Raw genomic sequence first — 8,721 nt, forward strand, 5'->3', positions numbered from 1 at the left:
TATGGCGATTCCCAACTAGTCATTCGACAAGCAACAGATGAATATCAGACCAAAGATGATAAACTCATGCCATATAAGAAAATGGTGGACACTCTAAAGACATCATTTACTACTATCACTTTTGAGCAGATACCAAGAGATCAGAATCGAGCTGCTGACGCCATGGCTACCATCGCATCTCTACTAGATCTTCCATAGAATTCAACACGCTACGAGTTCTTGGTAGAACAGCTTTGGATCCCCGCTTATGATATCCTTGAATCTGAGATGATATGTCACCTTGTTGGTTCTGAATCCCCATGGTACGGTGAGTTCTACACCTATCTTCGTGATCATACCCTTCCTCCCAACCAATCGCATAACCAACGAAAAACCTTCATTCGCCAAACTGCTCGATATACCATTATTACCGAAACCCTATACCGACGCGGTCTTGATGGTACTCTCCTTCGATGTCTGGAACAAGGTGAGATAACAAAGGCTTTGGAAGAGGTACATGAAGGAATTTGCGGGACTCATTCAAGTGGTCTGTCACTAGCCAAGAAACTCATGCGAGCTGGATATTATTGGCCATCTATGGAAAAGGATTCCTACTACTTTGTCAGAAAATGCAAGAAATGTCAAGTTCATGGCGACCTGATACATGCACCAGCCCAGGAACTGCAACCAATCACAACACCATGGCCTTTCTATCAATGGGGCCTTGACCTTGTGGGTAAAATCCATCCATCTTCATCCAATCGCCATAAATTCATTATTACTGCCACCGAATATTTCACAAAGTGGATTGAAGCTGTTCCACTTACCCAAGTCACCGGCAAGCAGATCACCTCCTTCATCCTCAACTACATCATCTGTCGGTATGGTGTGCCCATGTCCATCATCACAGATAACGGTCTTCCTTTCAAAAATCAGGATGTCTGTGAACTTTGTGAGAAATTTCATATCCAACACCGCTTTTCCACCCCCTATTACCCACAAGGCAATGGTCAGGCCGAAGCATCAAATAAAAACATATTAAGAATCCTCAAGAAGACAGTCAATGATGTCGGCCGTGATTGGCATGTTCAACTAAATCTGGCACTATGGGCATATCGAACTAGCATTCGAACCCCTACAGGTGCAACTCCTTATTCATTGGTCTATGGTGCAGAAGCTATCTTACCTATTGAGGTTGAGATACCATCATTACGGGTTTCCTTACATAATCTGATAGATGATCAAGCATACAGAGTATCCCATCTTCAGGACTTGGAGTTACTAGATGAGAAGCGACAAGCTGCATACAACCATCTCAAAGCCTATCAGCAGCGCATGAGCAGAAGCTACAATCACCGAGTTAGACCTCGTACATTTGAGGTAGGTGATCTTGTTCTACGAGAGAATCCTCGCAACCAACCAAACAGAGAACATCAGGGCAAGTTTGAATCAAACTGGCTGGGCCCATATGTTGTCACTGCTGTATTCGGATCCGGGGCATATCAGTTGGCTACATCAGAAGGAGAACCGCTTGCAAATCCAATCAACAACATGCACCTCAAATGGTTTTATACCTAAGTTGTACAGAGCATCAGGCTCCCCTACATACCAGAAAATACCAAAAACATTCAGAAAAATGTCTTGAAGAAAATACAAAAACATTCAAAAAAAGTAAAGAAAAATCATGCATCCAAACGGTGAACAACCACTCCGGTGGCACCTTGGGTAAGTACGATGGTGAAAACCTGGCAAACAGGTGCCACTCGTAAAGGCTATGGCTCCATTGTCTTTCAGACTTGTTGCGATCACATCTACTTCATACATACATCCATCCATCCATCAACCATGGCTTTTTATTCCTCTGCAATTATGATAGTACTCCATACATCTTGCATCCCCCTTTTTCATAGTCATGTCTAAAACTGGGGGCAATGCCTTTAACCTATTGATGGAAGTGGATTCTACATTGTCTTATGATTCATTAAGTTCTTCATTCAAACAATCATCAAAAATCCAAAAATATTCAAAAATATCTCGCAAAAATACCAAAAACATTCAAAACAATTCAAAATCCAAAAACATCGACAAAACCATTGAAAAATCACACAAAAACATGGCAACACCTTGTACATACCCATCCATCCAGATACCAAAATAAACATTGACAAACTACTCACACAATGACCATTTACCAATCAACCACACAATCAACATCAACAATCAAACTGTCTTCAACAAGGATGCATCCTTCCTTACCAAAACAAAGACAAAAGTGACGTTTTCTTTGACAAAAAAATTATGTTAAGCTATCAAATACTTGGTTGATTTGTGAGTACAATTGTTCGTTTATCTGTATCAGGATCTTGCAGCATTGTTTTGTATCGTTTGCGCATTATTTCCGATGAAGTACTGGGGCATGTACTAATGGTGTCTACGTGGGAAGTTCACCAAGCTACGTGATCTTATGCAAAATGCAGTCATAGATCACTACGGCTTGCTGACTACAGCGTATACCTTGACCATATGAGCATGAACTATTACCAAGGATCCATATTCTTTATTCTTTATGTATATACTGTTTGTTTGCAGGTACAATGCTTTTTCTTTGGTTCCTCCTACCTCATCCAAACTGGATAAAGGTTTTATCTCTTATTACGCTATGCACTTGTCTCAGGATATGATCAGCATAAGATCAAGGAGGACGATCCAAGTCATGCATGAAAGGAGATAATCCTTGTCTGTTCCGCAAGCAATACTCAAGTCAACTTGATCCATTATATCAAGTTGCTTGTATTAACTTGCTATATCAAAATCCATGTAAGAAATACTCTGGTCATCTTGAATCTTTATGTCAAGTTGCTTGTATTTTCTTACAACATTTTAAAGCTCAATGATGAAAAATAAAGCACCATGGATCATCATTCCATCTCATTTGTATATATTGCATTCCGTTGCATTCCATCCATCCATACATTCATAAATAGCTGCATATCATTCATACATAGTAATGACAATGGATACTCTATTTTCCTCTTCTTCCATAGGAATGTAATAGGTCCTCCATTTCTTCTATCTAACATTGACACCCGCCCACCCTCCCCATCTCGATAATCACCATCACATACCCTACATCGTGTCCCAATCAACCTAATCAAGCCACGTTCATCACCATCCATCTCTAAATAGGAGGGATTGTGTTTCCTATCCTAAGTCATCCAATAAGTCAAGAAAGTTACTCTATCTGCACAGATACATCGACTCCCACACACCTAGACTATCAACAGATACTCTGATCAAGTATCTTCGGGTCTCAACAGGTAATCGATTATGGCAAACCTAGACTACAACAGGCATTTATCATAATGACCTAGTCTCAACGGGGCTGCCATGATTCCCTACAACCATCCATCACACGCACACACTATCAATTGATCAACCAATCAAACACAATCCAACGGACAATTACATCAATTGTCTAAGTCTCAACGAGTATTTTGCTTCAAATACCTTGACTTCATCGGGCAATTACATCAATTGTGTAAGTCACATCAGGTCACTTTGATTCACTTACTCAGACTTTATCATGTCCAAGTGACCAACTGACATCAACTGTCACGCTTTGACTTGACCGGAGCAATTAAACCGATTGCACCAGATTGTCCAACCAATTTTGATCAATTGTATAGCATCAATCCAAACCCCACACTACATCTGCTATGTATCTCTTGCATGACATCAGGGTACTCGTTGGCTTGTTGTTTCTTCATATTCACTCCATTTTCTCCCATTCTTTCATCATTAGTTCTAATTTCTTCTATTCTACCTCCCCTCCACTTTTCATTCTTTTTCGAGAGATCGCCCGATTTTTCAAAAACAAAATTCGGCCCATCTCTCGAGGGGGCATACCACCCATTAAATTTACATTTTATGGGGCATTTCTTCACACCTATTTTTCTTTCTTTGAAACGACGCGATAAAACCGCACCGTCTCAAAGAGGGGCAAATGTAGTCACATAAATCTGTCCACTTAATTAAATGAATACTTAGTATTTATTTGATTATTTAACCATCAATTAATGAATTAATTAAATTAATATTTAATTAATTCATCTTAACCCTCTTCTCCTATTAATTAAATAAATTATTCAATTTATTTGATTTAATTCACTTAACCAAATTCAAACCATTAATTAAATAAATAAATCATATTTGTTTAATTAAATACTCTCTCACATTTAAATAAATTAATATTTATTTAAATCCCACCTCTCACATTTAAATAAATTAACATTTATTTAAATCACTTTTATCCTCCCCCCACTTGTATTTTCCTACAAATGCAAGTTGCACAATTATTTTAAATAAATAATTTATTTAAATCACCTTTATCCTCCACCCACTTGTATTTTCCTACAAAAGCAAGTTGCACAACTATTTTAAATAAATTATTTATTTAAAATCCTATTTATCCTCACCCACTTGAAACCTTTAATGGTTTCCCTTAAAGTATTCAAACTTGATGGCTTCCTTCTATAGTCTTCTTAAGACTTTAATGGTTTTCCTTAAAGTCTTCAAGCCTTTAATGGTTTCCCTCAAAGTCTTCAAGCATTTTAATGCTTTATCTTCATTTTTCTCATTTAAATAAATTAATATTTATTTAAATATTTATCCAAATGCAAATTACACCATTTAATTGAAATAAATGATTTTATTTTAATTGAAAATACCAAAATTTCTCCCACTTGCATTTTCCTACAAAATCCACTTGCATGCCTAAACCCCTTCTAGAATTTTCTAATCACTTCTAAATAACCTAACCCCTTCTCTATACTTTGTCACATTCCTAAGCAAAAGGGAAGTCACTTCTCAAACCCTCAAAGTCTTTGATAACCATTAAAGGCTTTCAACCTTCAACCACTAAATGGCTCAAAGTCTTTGATAACCATTGAAGGCTTTCAACCTTCAACCACTAAATGACTCAAAGTCTTTGATAACCATTGAAGGCTTTCAACCTTCAACCACTTAATCCCCAAAGTCTCCAATAACCATTAATGGTTACCTCAAACCCTCCCACATGGTTAAAACATTTGTTTTGACTCAACCTCTACCCAACCCAAAGCTCTCATCACGCCATTAATGCTTTGACCATGATTATCTCTTAAACATTTGCACAAAGGTTTATCCTTGGATTAACTCTTAATCCAGTGGGTAATCTTAATTTGGACTTGACCCTTAGCCTCTAGATAACCATGAGGTCTTCTCAGGCCTTTAATGCCTCCAACCTCTTCTCTCAACCCAATCCTATGTTGACACTTGTCACCATTTTATTGGTGCCAATTGTGCACATGGATCCCCAACTTTCAAACTTGGCCCTTGATTAAACCATTCAATCTTAACCCTTCATTTCCCCATTTCTTCTATAAATAGAACCCTTCTCCTCAAGCAAAAAGGAGAGGAAGCATTAGAGTATTGTTGTTATACTGGCATTAGCATAGAGCTTTTTCATAGCATCACTATCTACTCTTGCATAGTATTTGTTTATCATATTCAATCATCTTGAATCTCCATATGGCATCCATGGATAGTGCTAAAAGCTGAGAGCTACACTCATTTGGGACTTGGAGAGGAGAGGAACAAGGGAGGAGCAACTATGAGCATCTTGATTAGCTATTTTACTCTATGTTTATATGCTTTCTATTTCATGCTTAATATCTCTCTTGATATGCCTGTTTAGGATAATCTTTTGTTGCTAACACTAACGTTTGTTTCTTGTGCTCTTGTGTGTGTTGCCATCAAACAGATTTTCTAATCCTTTTTGCAGAGCATCACATATTATCGATCTGTTTGCACTTATAGGTTCATGTGAGAGTTGTCTACAATGACCTATCTTGGTTTTTGATGACTCGGAGCCATTTTCAAATGGTAGCATTTTTTCACCTGCTACAAAAACCGTCAGTGGCATGCAATGCAGAATTGCAAGATAGGCTAGATTTGATCTCATTCATCGTGGGCACAAAACGACATCACGAGCATGTTCGGGTGGGTAGGTTTATGCTAGGAATGCTCCTGTGGTGCCTCCCAATGCGCCAGAACATTGAGAGCCATACCCTACCAACACGATCTCTCAAGTGCCCCGAGTCCAAAAAATTGTCAAACTTTGACGGACTGTTTCTCGCAATCCAAGATGCATATGATCGATCCGTTTGAACCTATAAGGTCATGCGAGGCTCATCTACAATGACCTATCTTGGTTTCTAATGACTCGGAGCCATTTTCAAATGGTAGCGTTTTTCACTTGCTGCAAAAATCGTCAGTGGCATGCAATGCAAAGTTGCAAGATAGGCTAGATTTGATTCCATTCGTCGTGGGCACAAACCAACATCACGAGCCCATCTAGGTGGGTAGATTTATGCTAGGAATTCTCTTGATGTTCCTCCCAATGTGTCGAAACATCGAGAGCCATACCCTACCGACACGATCTCTCAAGTGCCTTGAATCCAAAAAATGCATATGATCGATCATGGTGCCCTCTACAAGCCCATTCCTAACAAACTATTCTAATATGAGGGACAAAATGAACCCGGCTTATCACATCACATAAACTCAAAACCCTTAAGTTATTCAAAACATAGTCACATATATTCAAAAAATAGTCACAAAACATAGTCACATTATTCAAAAAATGTTTTGCAAATTATCTCATGGGATTTTATACAAAATTTGGCATTTAAATATGTGTGAATTAGCTCATTGCCATTTAAATATACAAAATTATGCCCCTAAATATGTACAAATCAACTCATGGGCATTTATATATACAAAAAATGAATATAGAACTATTCGTCGACAATATATACAAAATTCTCAAAATCATTCTACCCTGAACCATAGAATCAATCAAGTGAGCCTTCTGGATCAACTCTATCCCGTATTGTGTCAAGTATTACCTCATGGCCAGATTCATGAACTTTCCATAAAATCTTGTTATGAGGTCTACCACGATACTTAATCAAATGAATATTTGTTGCAACAACAAGGTTGGAGAAATGAAGAATATGTTTGTGTGTTTCAAAGTCCTCGAACAACCAAACATTAGAATTCTTGATAGGGTATCTCCTAAGACATTTGCTTGTCATGACAACAGACCCTATTGGATACTCAATACCCTTTCCATCAATGATTGTGGTTGTCAATTTTCTCTTAGGCTCAATACAACCACAAAAAGTAAACCGTTCCTTCTTCATTGTTCTCTTTTGCAACAACTGCGTACACATGACCTGCATACTATAAAATGATATTTAATACCCAAAATAATGTTTGATGTAACAAAATGAGCCAAAAACATTTCCTGCAATAAAATTTACCCAAAAAATTACTTGGTTCCACTAGGTCGGATACATGATCAAAATCAACTGATGCTTCCATCTAGTTCAACTGCAGTGCTCTGGGAATTTGATAGGTATCAATGAGAACCACCAGTCTAAAAGATCATTTGTCAACCCACTCTTGTGATTCATGTAGACACCTAAAAAATATCTCTTCAATCCTACACTAATTATTCGTCTATTTAATTAAGTAAGTCTTTAATTATTTGATTAAATTAACTATTTCTTCTGATAATTGCATCCAACATTACTAATTATTCAAATTTCTATCAATTCATCATTCTAATCAATTAACCCTATCTTGACTATTAATTAAATATTATTTATTTAATTAATTGCGACATTTTTCTTAGTTAAATAATCTTTATTATTTAATTAATTCAATTTCCTATCTTTAAATAATTTCATTTAAATTATTTAAATTAATTAATTAAATTCCTCCAATTCCCCAAATTATAATTCCAGTTAATTCCAACTAATTTCATTTCATTTTCTCCCAAATTCTAATTTCATCTAATTTCGTATTTTCAAATTCACTTTTTCCCAAAATCTGAATTTCACTTAATTTCATGTGCATTTCAGCATTCGAATGACCAAATTCAATTTCAAATTGAAAATGAAAATCAAATTCAATTTCAAATTCCTACAACACATCTAAAATCATAACTGATTGATCAAATCAGTTGTCTAATCAGTTAACTCACTTAACTCATTAATCATCCTTTTTTAACTCTCAATCACCTTTTTATGACTCTTCAATCAATTCAGTCTTCTAATCCATCCAATCCATCATCTCTTCAATCAATCCAGTCAACTAGCTAGTCTATTCAATCTTTTGATCAATCAATTGAGTTAACTGATCAATCTAAATCAATTTTCCGTCTATCAACACTTGAGTTCAAATTCTCACCCTCTTCAAAATATTTGTATGCAAGAAATTGGTGCAATACCTGAGAGCCACCAACCACACAAATTGGAGAAGAACAATGGAAGCAAAGATGCAAGATGAGGGAGTCTTTATTTGAATTCATTTCTCATTTTGTATTGATTTTCATTGATTATGTTTGATGTTTGTTAATTAGTTGAGAATTGGTGATTCATTCTTATTTGCTAATTAGCTTAATACATATGACATTCAGGCATAGAAAAAAATCATATTCTTCCCACAAAAAATACATGCATGAGGAGCAAAAACATACAATCTGTCTAGTATAAATTATTGGTGAACTTGCATTTGAACTTCGAAATGAGTGCATGTCACTGGATCCTACAATTGTACAAAAATCTTGATAGTTTTCAATGTTAGATTCAGTGATCAACCAAAAATATATATGAACCATTGACGTACCTGTATTAC

Source organism: Cryptomeria japonica, chromosome 5 (assembly GCF_030272615.1).
Source record: "Cryptomeria japonica chromosome 5, Sugi_1.0, whole genome shotgun sequence".
Lineage (NCBI taxonomy): Eukaryota > Viridiplantae > Streptophyta > Pinopsida > Cupressales > Cupressaceae > Cryptomeria > Cryptomeria japonica.